General features: G+C 41.9%; 10 non-coding genes across 10 annotated transcripts; 2 read left to right on the top strand and 8 right to left on the bottom strand.

Annotated features, from left to right (window-relative positions):
- Window positions 1-1,532: 1,532 nt before the first annotated feature.
- Window positions 1,533-1,603, bottom strand: TRNAG-GCC (transfer RNA glycine (anticodon GCC)). Its single transcript has one exon. It is a non-coding gene; the product is annotated as a tRNA-Gly (tRNA).
- Window positions 1,604-2,653: 1,050 nt separating this feature from the next.
- Window positions 2,654-2,724, bottom strand: TRNAG-GCC (transfer RNA glycine (anticodon GCC)). The gene has a single exon. It is a non-coding gene; the product is annotated as a tRNA-Gly (tRNA).
- A 1,050-nt stretch (window positions 2,725-3,774) lies between these two features.
- TRNAG-GCC (transfer RNA glycine (anticodon GCC)) lies at window positions 3,775-3,845 on the bottom strand. Its single transcript has one exon. It is a non-coding gene; the product is annotated as a tRNA-Gly (tRNA).
- A 1,050-nt stretch (window positions 3,846-4,895) lies between these two features.
- TRNAG-GCC (transfer RNA glycine (anticodon GCC)) lies at window positions 4,896-4,966 on the bottom strand. Its single transcript has one exon. It is a non-coding gene; the product is annotated as a tRNA-Gly (tRNA).
- Window positions 4,967-6,016: 1,050 nt separating this feature from the next.
- TRNAG-GCC (transfer RNA glycine (anticodon GCC)) lies at window positions 6,017-6,087 on the bottom strand. Its single transcript has one exon. It is a non-coding gene; the product is annotated as a tRNA-Gly (tRNA).
- Window positions 6,088-7,137: 1,050 nt separating this feature from the next.
- TRNAG-GCC (transfer RNA glycine (anticodon GCC)) lies at window positions 7,138-7,208 on the bottom strand. Its single transcript has one exon. It is a non-coding gene; the product is annotated as a tRNA-Gly (tRNA).
- Window positions 7,209-9,606: 2,398 nt separating this feature from the next.
- TRNAK-CUU (transfer RNA lysine (anticodon CUU)) lies at window positions 9,607-9,679 on the top strand. Its single transcript has one exon. It is a non-coding gene; the product is annotated as a tRNA-Lys (tRNA).
- Window positions 9,680-11,777: 2,098 nt separating this feature from the next.
- TRNAK-CUU (transfer RNA lysine (anticodon CUU)) lies at window positions 11,778-11,850 on the top strand. The gene has a single exon. It is a non-coding gene; the product is annotated as a tRNA-Lys (tRNA).
- An 822-nt stretch (window positions 11,851-12,672) lies between these two features.
- TRNAG-GCC (transfer RNA glycine (anticodon GCC)) lies at window positions 12,673-12,743 on the bottom strand. Its single transcript has one exon. It is a non-coding gene; the product is annotated as a tRNA-Gly (tRNA).
- Window positions 12,744-13,793: 1,050 nt separating this feature from the next.
- Window positions 13,794-13,864, bottom strand: TRNAG-GCC (transfer RNA glycine (anticodon GCC)). Its single transcript has one exon. It is a non-coding gene; the product is annotated as a tRNA-Gly (tRNA).
- Window positions 13,865-16,314: the final 2,450 nt, after the last annotated feature.

The following is a 16,314-nucleotide window of genomic DNA, read 5'->3' as shown; positions in this document are numbered from 1 at the left end:
ACTCTTTAACAAAATATATCGCTGTTTCAGGTGTACATCAGTGGGTGAAACCATGCAGGAATATCAGGATCTACTGAATGTGGAAACTTTGCTTTGGTTTAATAGTGTAGATTGAAGAGCAAGCGTTGCCTTGCCTTGATGCTACAACACTGTAACAAAGCCTGGCCAGCTTAGTCAATAGAAATAAAACTCCCAAGCTAAGAGTCATATGCTTTTAGTACAACATTTGTTTGGTGTTTATTCCCTTTTCAGATCCAGACCTCTCTCTTGGCAGGTGGGAATTCTACCACTAAACCACAAGATTCTAACATTAATTTATTGTATCTGGAATTCTATACCTGCACCACCAAAAAGCAAAGAGCCAGACACTCTTTAACAAAATATACCATAATTTCAGTAAAACTTGAGTACTGCATTGACCGGGAATCGAACCCGGGCCTCCCGCGTGGCAGGCGAGAATTCTACAACTGAACAACCAATGCTTCACATTTTACTTCACGGTTACTTACCCATTTTCCTCAATTTGTGAAACCAAGCATGCATCTCAGTGTACTGAATGTGGTAGCCTAGATCTACTTTAATAGCTTGTAGGGCACTCCTTGGCTTGAGTGGCCTTTTTGTCACACAACAGTAACCAAGCCTGGCTAGCTCAGTCGGTAGAGCATGAGACTCTTAATCTCAGGGTCGTGGGTACGAGCCCCACGTTGGGCGGTGTTTTTTCCCAGAATTCTACAGGCGAGATCTCTGTCACTACACAACCAAACGTGTTTTATTTGAAACTTAAAAGAGGTGTACATCAGTGTGTGTAACCAAGCAGGAATCTCAGGATCTACTAAATGTGGAAACCTTGCTTTGGTTTTATAAATTGAAGGGCAATCCTTGCCTTGCCATGATGCCATAACACTGTAAAAAAGCCTAGCTATCTGAGTCAATAGCGAATAAGACTCCAAATCTAAGAGTCATTTGCTTTGAGCACAACATTGGGTGGTGTTTATTCCCTTTTCAGATCCATGCCTCCCTCATGGCAGGCGAGAATTCTACCACTAAACCACAAGATTCTACCACTAAATCATTGTATGTTAAATTCTATACCTGCACCACCAAAATGCAAAGAGCCAGGCACTCTTTAACAAAATATATCGCTGTTTCAGGTGTACATCAGTGGGTGAAACCATGCAGGAATATCAGGATCTACTGAATGTGGAAACTTTGCTTTGGTTTAATAGTGTAGATTGAAGAGCAAGCGTTGCCTTGCCTTGATGCTACAACACTGTAACAAAGCCTGGCCAGCTTAGTCAATAGAAATAAAACTCCCAAGCTAAGAGTCATATGCTTTTAGTACAACATTTGTTTGGTGTTTATTCCCTTTTCAGATCCAGACCTCTCTCTTGGCAGGTGGGAGTTCTACCACTAAACCACAAGATTCTACCATTAATTTATTGTATGTGGAATTCTATACCTGCACCACCAAAATGCAAAGAGCCAGACACTCTTTAACAAAATATACCATAATTTCAGTAAAACTTGAGTACTGCATTGGCCGGGAATCGAACCCGGGCCTCCCGCGTGGCAGGCGAGAATTCTACCACTGAACAACCAATGCTTCACATTTTACTTCACGGTTACTTACCCATTTTCATCAATGTGTGAAACCAAGCATGCATCTCAGTGTACTGAATGTGGTAGCCTAGATCTACTTTAATAGCTTGTATTGCACTCCTTGGCTTGAGTGGCCTTTTTGTCAAATCACAGTAACCAAGCCTGGCTAGCTCAGTCGGTAGAGCATGAGACTCTTAATATCAGGGTCATGGGTTCGAGCCCCACATTGGGCGGTGTTTTTTCCCAGAATTCTACAGGCGAGATCTCTTTCACTACACAACCAAACGTGTTTTATTTGAAACTTAAAAGAGGTGTACATCAGTGTGTGAAACCAAGCAGGAATCTCAGGATCTACTAAATGTGGAAACCTTGCTTTGGTTTTATAGATTGAAGGGCAATCCTTGCCTTGCCATGATGCCATAACACTGTAAAAAAGCCTAGCTATCTGAGTCAATAGCGAATAAGACTCCAAATCTAAGAGTCATTTGCTTTGAGTACAACATTGGGTGGTGTTTATTCCCTTTTCAGAACCATGCCTCCCTCATGGCAGGCGAGAATTCTACCACTAAACCACAAGATTCTACCACTAAATCATTGTATGTTGAATTCTATGCCTGCACCACCAAAATGCAAAGAGCCAGGCACTTTTTAACAAAATATATCGCTGTTTCAGGTGTACATCAGTGGGTGAAACCATGCAGGAATATCAGGATCTACTGAATGTGGAAACTTTGCTTTGGTTTAATAGTGTAGATTGAAGAGCAAGCGTTGCCTTGCCTTGATGCTACAACACTGTAACAAAGCCTGGCCAGCTTAGTCAATAGAAATAAAACTCACAAGCTAAGAGTCATATGCTTTTAGTACAACATTTGTTTGGTGTTTATTCCCTTTTCAGATCCAGACCTCTCTCTTGGCAGGTGGGAATTCTACCACTAAACCACAAGATTCTAACATTAATTTATTGTATGTGGAATTCTATACCTGCACCACCAAAAAGCAAAGAGCCAGACACTCTTTAACAAAATATACCATAATTTCAGTAAAACTTGAGTACTGCATTGGCCGGGAATCGAACCCGGGCCTCCCGCGTGGCAGGCGAGAATTCTACCACTGAACAACCAATGCTTCACATTTTACTTCACGGTTACTTACCCATTTTCCTCAATTTGTGAAACCAAGCATGCATCTCAGTGTACTGAATGTGGTAGCCTAGATCTACTTTAATAGCTTGTAGGGCACTCCTTGGCTTGAGTGGCCTTTTTGTCACACAACAGTAACCAAGCCTGGCTAGCTCAGTCGGTAGAGCATGAGACTCTTAATCTGAGGGTCGTGGGTTCGAGCCCCACGTTGGGCGGTGTTTTTTCCCAGAATTCTACAGGCGAGATCTCTGTCACTACACAACCAAACGTGTTTTATTTGAAACTTAAAAGAGGTGTACATCAGTGTGTGAAACAAAGCAGGAATCTCAGGATCTACTAAATGTGGAAACCTTGCTTTGGTTTTATAAATTGAAGGGCAATCCTTGCCTTGCCATGATGCCATAACACTGTAAAAAAGCCTAACTATCTGAGTCAAGAGCGAATAAGACTCCAAATCTAAGAGTCATTTGCTTTGAGCACAACATTGGGTGGTGTTTATTCCCTTTTCAGATCCATGCCTCCCTCATGGCAGGCGAGAATTCTACCACTAAACCACAAGATTCTACCACTAAATCATTGTATGTTAAATTCTATACCTGCACCACCAAAATGCAAAGAGCCAGGCACTCTTTAACAAAATATATCGCTGTTTCAGGTGTACATCAGTGGGTGAAACCATGCAGGAATATCAGGATCTACTGAATGTGGAAACTTTGCTTTGGTTTAATAGTGTAGATTGAAGAGCAAGCGTTGCCTTGCCTTGATGCTACAACACTGTAACAAAGCCTGGCCAGCTTAGTCAATAGAAATAAAACTCCCAAGCTAAGAGTCATATGCTTTTAGTACAACATTTGTTTGGTGTTTATTCCCTTTTCAGATCCAGACCTCTCTCTTGGCAGGTGGGAATTCTACCACTAAACCACAAGATTCTAACATTAATTTATTGTATGTGGAATTCTATACCTGCACCACCAAAATGCAAAGAGCCAGACACTCTTTAACAAAATATACCATAATTTCAGTAAAACTTGAGTACTGCATTGGCCGGGAATCGAACCCGGGCCTCCCGCGTGGCAGGCGAGAATTCTACCACTGAACAACCAATGCTTCACATTTTACTTCACGGTTACTTACCCATTTTCATCAATGTGTGAAACCAAGCATGCATCTCAGTGTACTGAATGTGGTAGCCTAGATCTACTTTAATAGCTTGTATTGCACTCCTTGGCTTGAGTGGCCTTTTTGTCAAATCACAGTAACCAAGCCTGGCTAGCTCAGTCGGTAGAGCATGAGACTCTTAATATCAGGGTCATGGGTTCGAGCCCCACATTGGGCGGTGTTTTTTCCCAGAATTCTACAGGCGAGATCTCTGTCACTACACAACCAAACGTGTTTTATTTGAAACTTAAAAGAGGTGTACATCAGTGTGTGAAACCAAGCAGGAATCTCAGGATCTACTAAATGTGGAAACCTTGCTTTGGTTTGATAAATTGAAGGGCAATCCTTGCCTTGCCATGATGCCATAACACTGTAAAAAAGCCTAGCTATCTGAGTCAATAGCGAATAAGACTCCAAATCTAAGAGTCATTTGCTTTGAGCACAACATTGGGTGGTGTTTATTCCCTTTTCAGATCCATGCCTCCCTCATGGCAGGCGAGAATTCTACCACTAAACCACAAGATTCTACCACTAAATCATTGTATGTTGAATTCTATGCCTGCACCACCAAAATGCAAAGAGCCAGGCACTTTTTAACAAAATATATCGCTGTTTCAGGTGTACATCAGTGGGTGAAACCATGCAGGAATATCAGGATCTACTGAATGTGGAAACTTTGCTTTGGTTTAATAGTGTAGATTGAAGAGCAAGCGTTGCCTTGCCTTGATGCTACAACACTGTAACAAAGCCTGGCCAGCTTAGTCAATAGAAATAAAACTCCCAAGCTAAGAGTCATATGCTTTTAGTACAACATTTGTTTGGTGTTTATTCCCTTTTCAGATCCAGACCTCTCTCTTGGCAGGTGGGAATTCTACCACTAAACCACAAGATTCTAACATTAATTTATTGTATGTGGAATTCTATACCTGCACCACCAAAAAGCAAAGAGCCAGACACTCTTTAACAAAATATACCTTAATTTCAGTAAAACTTGAGTACTGCATTGGCCGGGAATCGAACCCGGGCCTCCCGCGTGGCAGGCGAGAATTCTACCACTGAACAACCAATGCTTCACATTTTACTTCACGGTTACTTACCCATTTTCCTCAATTTGTGAAACCAAGCATGCATCTCAGTGTACTGAATGTGGTAGCCTAGATCTACTTTAATAGCTTGTAGGGCACTCCTTGGCTTGAGTGGCCTTTTTGTCACACAACAGTAACCAAGCCTGGCTAGCTCAGTCGGTAGAGCATGAGACTCTTAATCTGAGGGTCGTGGGTTCGAGCCCCACGTTGGGCGGTGTTTTTTCCCAGAATTCTACAGGCGAGATCTCTGTCACTACACAACCAAACGTGTTTTATTTGAAACTTAAAAGAGGTGTACATCAGTGTGTGAAACAAAGCAGGAATCTCAGGATCTACTAAATGTGGAAACCTTGCTTTGGTTTTATAAATTGAAGGGCAATCCTTGCCTTGCCATGATGCCATAACACTGTAAAAAAGCCTAACTATCTGAGTCAAGAGCGAATAAGACTCCAAATCTAAGAGTCATTTGCTTTGAGCACAACATTGGGTGGTGTTTATTCCCTTTTCAGATCCATGCCTCCCTCATGGCAGGCGAGAATTCTACCACTAAACCACAAGATTCTACCACTAAATCATTGTATGTTAAATTCTATACCTGCACCACCAAAATGCAAAGAGCCAGGCACTCTTTAACAAAATATATCGCTGTTTCAGGTGTACATCAGTGGGTGAAACCATGCAGGAATATCAGGATCTACTGAATGTGGAAACTTTGCTTTGGTTTAATAGTGTAGATTGAAGAGCAAGCGTTGCCTTGCCTTGATGCTACAACACTGTAACAAAGCCTGGCCAGCTTAGTCAATAGAAATAAAACTCCCAAGCTAAGAGTCATATGCTTTTAGTACAACATTTGTTTGGTGTTTATTCCCTTTTCAGATCCAGACCTCTCTCTTGGCAGGTGGGAATTCTACCACTAAACCACAAGATTCTAACATTAATTTATTGTATGTGGAATTCTATACCTGCACCACCAAAATGCAAAGAGCCAGACACTCTTTAACAAAATATACCATAATTTCAGTAAAACTTGAGTACTGCATTGGCCGGGAATCGAACCCGGGCCTCCCGCGTGGCAGGCGAGAATTCTACCACTGAACAACCAATGCTTCACATTTTACTTCACGGTTACTTACCCATTTTCATCAATGTGTGAAACCAAGCATGCATCTCAGTGTACTGAATGTGGTAGCCTAGATCTACTTTAATAGCTTGTATTGCACTCCTTGGCTTGAGTGGCCTTTTTGTCAAATCACAGTAACCAAGCCTGGCTAGCTCAGTCGGTAGAGCATGAGACTCTTAATATCAGGGTCATGGGTTCGAGCCCCACATTGGGCAGTGTTTTTTCCCAGAATTCTACAGGCGAGATCTCTGTCACTACACAACCAAACGTGTTTTATTTGAAACTTAAAAGAGGTGTACATCAGTGTGTGAAACCAAGCAGGAATCTCAGGATCTACTAAATGTGGAAACCTTGCTTTGGTTTGATAAATTGAAGGGCAATCCTTGCCTTGCCATGATGCCATAACACTGTAAAAAAGCCTAGCTATCTGAGTCAATAGCGAATAAGACTCCAAATCTAAGAGTCATTTGCTTTGAGCACAACATTGGGTGGTGTTTATTCCCTTTTCAGATCCATGCCTCCCTCATGGCAGGCGAGAATTCTACCACTAAACCACAAGATTCTACCACTAAATCATTGTATGTTGAATTCTATGCCTGCACCACCAAAATGCAAAGAGCCAGGCACTTTTTAACAAAATATATCGCTGTTTCAGGTGTACATCAGTGGGTGAAACCATGCAGGAATATCAGGATCTACTGAATGTGGAAACTTTGCTTTGGTTTAATAGTGTAGATTGAAGAGCAAGCGTTGCCTTGCCTTGATGCTACAACACTGTAACAAAGCCTGGCCAGCTTAGTCAATAGAAATAAAACTCCCAAGCTAAGAGTCATATGCTTTTAGTACAACATTTGTTTGGTGTTTATTCCCTTTTCAGATCCAGACCTCTCTCTTGGCAGGTGGGAATTCTACCACTAAACCACAAGATTCTAACATTAATTTATTGTATGTGGAATTCTATACCTGCACCACCAAAAAGCAAAGAGCCAGACACTCTTTAACAAAATATACCTTAATTTCAGTAAAACTTGAGTACTGCATTGGCCGGGAATCGAACCCGGGCCTCCCGCGTGGCAGGCGAGAATTCTACCACTGAACAACCAATGCTTCACATTTTACTTCACGGTTACTTACCCATTTTCCTCAATTTGTGAAACCAAGCATGCATCTCAGTGTACTGAATGTGGTAGCCTAGATCTACTTTAATAGCTTGTAGGGCACTCCTTGGCTTGAGTGGCCTTTTTGTCACACAACAGTAACCAAGCCTGGCTAGCTCAGTCGGTAGAGCATGAGACTCTTAATCTGAGGGTCGTGGGTTCGAGCCCCACGTTGGGCGGTGTTTTTTCCCAGAATTCTACAGGCGAGATCTCTGTCACTACACAACCAAACGTGTTTTATTTGAAACTTAAAAGAGGTGTACATCAGTGTGTGAAACAAAGCAGGAATCTCAGGATCTACTAAATGTGGAAACCTTGCTTTGGTTTTATAAATTGAAGGGCAATCCTTGCCTTGCCATGATGCCATAACACTGTAAAAAAGCCTAACTATCTGAGTCAAGAGCGAATAAGACTCCAAATCTAAGAGTCATTTGCTTTGAGCACAACATTGGGTGGTGTTTATTCCCTTTTCAGATCCATGCCTCCCTCATGGCAGGCGAGAATTCTACCACTAAACCACAAGATTCTACCACTAAATCATTGTATGTTAAATTCTATAACTGCACCACCAAAATGCAAAGAGCCAGGCACTCTTTAACAAAATATATCGCTGTTTCAGGTGTACATCAGTGGGTGAAACCATGCAGGAATATCAGGATCTACTGAATGTGGAAACTTTGCTTTGGTTTAATAGTGTAGATTGAAGAGCAAGCGTTGCCTTGCCTTGATGCTACAACACTGTAACAAAGCCTGGCCAGCTTAGTCAATAGAAATAAAACTCCCAAGCTAAGACTCATATGCTTTTAGTACAACATTTGTTTGGTGTTTATTCCCTTTTCAGATCCAGACCTCTCTCTTGGCAGGTGGGAATTCTACCACTAAACCACAAGATTCTAACATTAATTTATTGTATGTGGAATTCTATACCTGCACCACCAAAATGCAAAGAGCCAGACACTCTTTAACAAAATATACCATAATTTCAGTAAAACTTGAGTACTGCATTGGCCGGGAATCGAACCCGTGCCTCCCGCGTGGCAGGCGAGAATTCTACCACTGAACAACCAATTCTTCACATTTTACTTCACGGTTACTTACCCATTTTCATCAATGTGTGAAACCAAGCATGCATCTCAGTGTACTGAATGTGGTAGCCTAGATCTACTTTAATAGCTTGTATTGCACTCCTTGGCTTGAGTGGCCTTTTTGTCAAATCACAGTAACCAAGCCTGGCTAGCTCAGTCGGTAGAGCATGAGACTCTTAATATCAGGGTCATGGGTTCGAGCCCCACATTGGGCGGTGTTTTTTCCCAGAATTCTACAGGCGAGATCTCTGTCACTACACAACCAAACGTGTTTTATTTGAAACTTAAAAGAGGTGTACATCAGTGTGTGAAACCAAGCAGGAATCTCAGGATCTACTAAATGTGGAAACCTTGCTTTGGTTTTATAGATTGAAGGGCAATCCTTGCCTTGCCATGATGCCATAACACTGTAAAAAAGCCTAGCTATCTGAGTCAATAGCGAATAAGACTCCAAATCTAAGAGTCATTTGCTTTGAGCACAACATTGGGTGGTGTTTATTCCCTTTTCAGATCCATGCCTCCCTCATGGCAGGCGAGAATTCTACCACTAAACCACAAGATTCTACCACTAAATCATTGTATGTTGAATTCTATGCCTGCACCACCAAAATGCAAAGAGCCAGGCACTTTTTAACAAAATATATCGCTGTTTCAGGTGTACATCAGTGGGTGAAACCATGCAGGAATATCAGGATCTACTGAATGTGGAAACTTTGCTTTGGTTTAATAGTGTAGATTGAAGAGCAAGCGTTGCCTTGCCTTGATGCTACAACACTGTAACAAAGCCTGGCCAGCTTAGTCAATAGAAATAAAACTCCCAAGCTAAGAGTCATATGCTTTTAGTACAACATTTGTTTGGTGTTTATTCCCTTTTCAGATCCAGACCTCTCTCTTGGCAGGTGGGAATTCTACCACTAAACCACAAGATTCTAACATTAATTTATTGTATGTGGAATTCTATACCTGCACCACCAAAAAGCAAAGAGCCAGACACTCTTTAACAAAATATACCATAATTTCAGTAAAACTTGAGTACTGCATTGGCCGGGAATCGAACCCGGGCCTCCCGCGTGGCAGGCGAGAATTCTACCACTGAATAACCAATGCTTCACATTTTACTTCACGGTTACTTACCCATTTTCCTCAATTTGTGAAACCAAGCATGCATCTCAGTGTACTGAATGTGGTAGCCTAGATCTACTTTAATAGCTTGTAGGGCACTCCTTGGCTTGAGTGGCCTTTTTGTCACACAACAGTAACCAAGCCTGGCTAGCTCAGTCGGTAGAGCATGAGACTCTTAATCTCAGGGTCGTGGGTTCGAGCCCCACGTTGGGCGGTGTTTTTTCCCAGAATTCTACAGGCGAGATCTCTGTCACTACACAACCAAAGGTGTTTTATTTGAAACTTAAAAGAGGTGTACATCAGTGTGTGAAACAAAGCAGGAATCTCAGGATCTACTAAATGTGGAAACCTTGCTTTGGTTTTATAAATTGAAGGGCAATCCTTGCCTTGCCATGATGCCATAACACTGTAAAAAAGCCTAACTATCTGAGTCAAGAGCGAATAAGACTCCAAATCTAAGAGTCATTTGCTTTGAGCACAACATTGGGTGGTGTTTATTCCCTTTTCAGATCCATGCCTCCCTCATGGCAGGCGAGAATTCTACCACTAAACCACAAGATTCTACCACTAAATCATTGTATGTTAAATTCTATACCTGCACCACCAAAATGCAAAGAGCCAGGCACTCTTTAACAAAATATATCGCTGTTTCAGGTGTACATCAGTGGGTGAAACCATGCAGGAATATCAGGATCTACTGAATGTGGAAACTTTGCTTTGGTTTAATAGTGTAGATTGAAGAGCAAGCGTTGCCTTGCCTTGATGCTACAACACTGTAACAAAGCCTGGCCAGCTTAGTCAATAGAAATAAAACTCCCAAGCTAAGAGTCATATGCTTTTAGTACAACATTTGTTTGGTGTTTATTCCCTTTTCAGATCCAGACCTCTCTCTTGGCAGGTGGGAATTCTACCACTAAACCACAAGATTCTAACATTAATTTATTGTATGTGGAATTCTATACCTGCACCACCAAAAAGCAAAGAGCCAGACACTCTTTAACAAAATATACCATAATTTCAGTAAAACTTGAGTACTGCATTGGCCGGGAATCAAACCCGGGCCTCCCGCGTGGCAGGCGAGAATTCTACCACTGAACAACCAATGCTTCACATTTTACTTCATGGTTACTTACCCATTTTCCTCAATTTGTGAAACCAAGCATGCATCTCAGTGTACTGAATGTGGTAGCCTAGATCTACTTTAATAGCTTGTAGGGCACTCCTTGGCTTGAGTGGCCTTTTTGTCACACAACAGTAACCAAGCCTGGCTAGCTCAGTCGGTAGAGCATGAGACTCTTAATCTCAGGGTCATGGGTTCGAGCCCCACATTGGGCGGTGTTTTTTCCCAGAATTCTACAGGCGAGATCTCTGTCACTACACAACCAAACGTGTTTTATTTGAAACTTAAAAGAGGTGTACATCAGTGTGTGAAACCAAGCAGGAATCTCAGGATCTACTAAATGTGGAAACCTTGCTTTGGTTTTATAGATTGAAGGGCAATCCTTGCCTTGCCATGATGCCATAACACTGTAAAAAAGCCTAGCTATCTGAGTCAATAGCGAATAAGACTCCAAATCTAAGAGTCATTTGCTTTGAGCACAACATTGGGTGGTGTTTATTCCCTTTTCAGATCCATGCCTCCCTCATGGCAGGCGAGAATACTACCACTAAACCACAAGATTCTACCACTAAATCATGGTATGTTGAATTCTATGCCTGCACCACCAAAATGCAAAGAGCCAGGCACTCTTTAACAAAATATATCGCTGTTTCAGGTGTACATCAGTGGGTGAAACCAATTCAGGAATATCAGGATCTACTGAATGTGGAAACTTTGCTTTGGTTTAATAGTGTAGATTGAAGAGCAAGCGTTGCCTTGCCTTGATGCTACAACACTGTAACAAAGCCTGGCCAGCTTAGTCAATAGAAATAAAACTCCCAAGCTAAGAGTCATATGCTTTTAGTACAACATTTGTTTGGTGTTTACTCCCTTTTCAGATCCAGACCTCTCTCTTGGCAGGTGGGAATTCTACCACTAAACCACAAGATTCTACCATTAATTTATTGTATGTGGAATTCTATACCTGCATTGGCCGGGAATCGAACCCGGGCCTCCCGCGTGGCAGGCGAGAATTCTAACACTGAACAGCCAATGCTTCACATTTTATTTCACGGTTACTTACCCATTTTCCTCAATGTGTGAAACCAAGCATGCATCTCAGTGTACTGAATGTGGTAGCCTAGATCTACTTTAATAGCTTGTATTGCACTCCTTGGCTTGAGTGGCCTTTTTGTCACGTCACAGTAACCAAGCCTGGCTAGCTCAGTCGGTAGAGCATGAGACTCTTAATCTCAGGGTCGTGGGTTCGAGCCCCACGTTGGGCGGTGTTTTTTCCCAGAATTCTACAGGCGAGATCTCTGTCACTACACAACCAAACGTGTTTTATTTGAAACTTAAAAGAGGTGTACATCAGTGTGTGAAACCAAGCAGGAATCTCAGGATCTACTAAATGTGGAAACCTTGCTTTGGTTTTATAAATTGAAGGGCAATCCTTGCCTTGCCATGATGCCATAACACTGTAAAAAAGCCTAGCTATCTGAGTCAATAGCGAATAAGACTCCAAATCTAAGAGTCATTTGCTTTGAGCACAACATTGGGTGGTGTTTATTCCCTTTTCAGATCCATGCCTCCCTCATAGCAGGCGAGAATTCTACCACTAAACTACAAGATTCTACCACTAAATCATTGTATGTTGAATTCTATACCTGCACCACCAAAATGCAAAGAGCCAGGCACTCTTTAACAAAATATATCGCTGTTTCAGGTGTACATCAGTGGGTGAAACCATGCAGGAATATCAGGATCTACTGAATGTGGAAACTTTGCTTTGGTTTAATAGTGTAGATTGAAGAGCAAGCGTTGCCTTGCCTTGATGCTACAACACTGTAACAAAGCCTGGCCAGCTTAGTCAATAGAAATAAAACTCCCAAGCTAAGAGTCATATGCTTTTAGTACAACATTTGTTTGGTGTTTATTCCCTTTTCAGATCCAGACCTCTCTCTTGGCAGGTGGGAATTCTACCACTTAACCACAAGATTCTAACATTAATTTATTGTATGTGGAATTCTTTACCTGCACCACCAAAATGCAAAGAGCCAGACACTCTTTAACAAAATATACCATAATTTTCAGTAAAACTTGAGTACTGCATTGGCCGGGAATCGAACCCGGGCCTCCCGCGTGGCAGGCGAGAATTCTACCACTGAACAACCAATGCTTCACATTTTACTTCACGGTTACTTACCCATTTTCCTCAATTTGTGAAACCAAGCATGCATCTCAGTGTACTGAATGTGGTAGCCTAGATCTACTTTAATAGTTTGTAGGGCACTCCTTGGCTTAAATGGCCTTTTTGTCACGCAACAGTAACCAAGCCTGGCTAGCTCAGTCGGTAGAGCATGAGACTCTTAATCTCAGAGTCGTGGGTTCGAGCCCCACGTTGGGCGGTGTTTTTTCCCAGAATTCTACAGGCGAGATCTCTGTCACTACACAACCAAACGTGTTTTATTTGAAACTTAAAAGAGGTGTACATCAGTGTGTGAAACCAAGCAGGAATCTCAGGATCTACTAAATGTGGAAACCTAGCTTTGGTTTTATAAATTGAAGGGCAATCCTTGCCTTGCCATGATGCCATAACACTGTAAAAAAGCCTAGTTACCTGAGTCAATAGCGAATAAGACTCCAAATCTAAGAGTAATTTGCTTTGAGCACAACATTGGGTGGTGTTTATTCCCTTTTCAGATCCATGCCTCCCTCATAGCAGGCGAGATGTCTACCACTAAACTACAAGATTCTACCACTAAATCATTGTATGTTGAATTCTATACCTGCACCACCAAAATGCAAAGAGCCAGGCACTCTTTAACAAAATATATTGCTGTTTCAGGTGTACATCAGTGGGTGAAACCATGCAGGAATATCAGGATCTACTGAATGTGGAAACTTTGCTTTGGTTTAATAGTGTAGATTGAAGAGCAAGCGTTGCCTTGCCTTGATGCTACAACACTGTAACAAAGCCTGGCCAGCTTAGTCAATAGAAATAAAACTCCCAAGCTAAGAGTCATATGCTTTTAGTACAACATTTGTTTGGTGTTTATTCCCTTTTCAGATCCAGGCCTCTCTCTTGGCAGGTGGGAATTCTACCACTTAACCACAAGATTCTAACATGAATTTATTGTATGTGGAATTCTTTACCTGCACCACCAAAATGCAAAGAGCCAGACACTCTTTAACAAAATATACCATAATTTCAGTAAAACTTGAGTACTGCATTGGCCGGGAATCGAACCCGGGCCTCCCGCGTGGCAGGCGAGAATTCTACCACTGAACAACCAATGCTTCACATTTTACTTCACGGTTACTTACCCATTTTCCTCAATTTGTGAAACCAAGCATGCATCTTAGTGTACTGAATGTGGTAGCCTAGATCTACTTTAATAGCTTGTAGGGCACTCCTTGGCTTGAGTGGCCTTTTTGTCAAATCACAGTAACCAAGCCTGGCTAGCTCAGTCGGTAGAGCATGAGACTCTTAATCTGAGGGTCGTGGGTTCGAGCCCCACGTTGGGCGGTGTTTTTTCCCAGAATTCTACAGGCGAGATCTCTGTCACTACACAACCAAACGTGTTTTATTTGAAACTTAAAAGAGGTGTACATCAGTGTGTGAAACAAAGCAGGAATCTCAGGATCTACTAAATGTGGAAACCTTGCTTTGGTTTTATAAATTGAAGGGCAATCCTTGCCTTGCCATGATGCCATAACACTGTAAAAAAGCCTAACTATCTGAGTCAAGAGCGAATAAGACTCCAAATCTAAGAGTCATTTGCTTTGAGCACAACATTGGGTGGTGTTTATTCCCTTTTCAGATCCATGCCTCCCTCATGGCAGGCGAGAATTCTACCACTAAACCACAAGATTCTACCACTAAATCATTGTATGTTAAATTCTATACCTGCACCACCAAAATGCAAAGAGCCAGGCACTCTTTAACAAAATATATCGCTGTTTCAGGTGTACATCAGTGGGTGAAACCATGCAGGAATATCAGGATCTACTGAATGTGGAAACTTTGCTTTGGTTTAATAGTGTAGATTGAAGAGCAAGCGTTGCCTTGCCTTGATGCTACAACACTGTAACAAAGCCTGGCCAGCTTAGTCAATAGAAATAAAACTCCCAAGCTAAGAGTCATATGCTTTTAGTACAACATTTGTTTGGTGTTTATTCCCTTTTCAGATCCAGACCTCTCTCTTGGCAGGTGGGAATTCTACCACTAAACCACAAGATTCTAACATTAATTTATTGTATGTGGAATTCTATACCTGCACCACCAAAAAGCAAAGAGCCAGACACTCTTTAACAAAATATACCATAATTTCAGTAAAACTTGAGTACTGCATTGGCCGGGAATCGAACACGGGCCTCCCGCGTGGCAGGCGAGAATTCTACCACTGAACAACCAATGCTTCACATTTTACTTCACGGATACTTACCCATTTTCCTCAATTTGTGAAACCAAGCATGCATCTCAGTGTACTGAATGTGGTAGCCTAGATCTACTTTAATAGCTTGTAGGGCACTCCTTGGCTTAAGTGGCCTTTTTGTCACAAAACAGTAACCAAGCCTGGCTAGCTCAGTCGGTAGAGCATGAGACTCTTAATCTCAGGGTCATGGGTTCGAGCCCCACGTTGGGCGGTGTTTTTTCCCAGAATTCTACAGGCGAGATCTCTGTCACTACACAACCAAACGTGTTTTATTTGAAACTTAAAAGAGGTGTACATCAGTGTGTGAAACCAAGCAGGAATCTCAGGATCTACTAAATGTGGAAACCTTGCTTTGGTTTTATAAATTGAAGGACAATCCTTGCCTTGCCATGATGCCATAACACTGTAAAAAGCCTAGCTATCTGAGTCAATAGCGAATAAGACTCCAAATCTAAGAGTCATTTGCTTTGAGCACAACATTGGGTGGTGTTTATTCCCTTTTCAGATCCATGCCTCCCTCATGGCAGGCGAGAATTCTACCACTAAACCACAAGATTCTACCACTAAATCATTGTATGTTAAATTCTATACCTGCACCACCAAAATGCAAAGAGCCAGGCACTCTTTAACAAAATATATCGCTGTTTCAGGTGTACATCAGTGGGTGAAACCATGCAGGAATATCAGGATCTACTGAATGTGGAAACTTTGCTTTGGTTTAATAGTGTAGATTGAAGAGCAAGCGTTGCCTTGCCTTGATGCTACAACACTGTAACAAAGCCTGGCCAGCTTAGTCAATAGAAATAAAACTCCCAAGCTAAGAGTCATATGCTTTTAGTACAACATTTGTTTGGTGTTTATTCCCTTTTCAGATCCAGACCACTCTCTTGGCAGGTGGGAATTCTACCACTAAACCACAAGATTCTACCATTAATTTATTGTATGTGGAATTCTATACCTGCACCACCAAAATGCAAAGAGCCAGACACTCTTTAACAAAATATACCATAATTTCAGTAAAACTTGAGTACTGCATTGGCCGGGAATCGAACCCGGGCCTCCCGCGTGGCAGGCGAGAAATCTACCACTGAACAACCAATGCTTCACATTTTACTTCACGGTTACTTACCCATTTTCCTCAATGTGTGAAACCAAGCATGCATCTCAGTGTACTGAATGTGGTAGCCTAGATCTACTTTAATAGCTTGTATTGCACTCCTTGGCTTGAGTGGCCTTTTTGTCAAATCACAGTAACCAAGCCTGGCTAGCTCAGACGGTAGAGCATGAGACTCTTAATCTCAGGGTAATGGG

This window comes from Crinia signifera, unplaced genomic scaffold (genome assembly GCF_055691185.1).
Source record: "Crinia signifera unplaced genomic scaffold, ASM5569118v1 HAP2_SCAFFOLD_74, whole genome shotgun sequence".
Classification (NCBI taxonomy): Eukaryota; Metazoa; Chordata; class Amphibia; order Anura; family Myobatrachidae; genus Crinia; species Crinia signifera.
The sequence above is the reverse complement of the archived record's forward strand: the minus strand, read 5'-3'. Positions and strand labels throughout refer to the sequence as shown.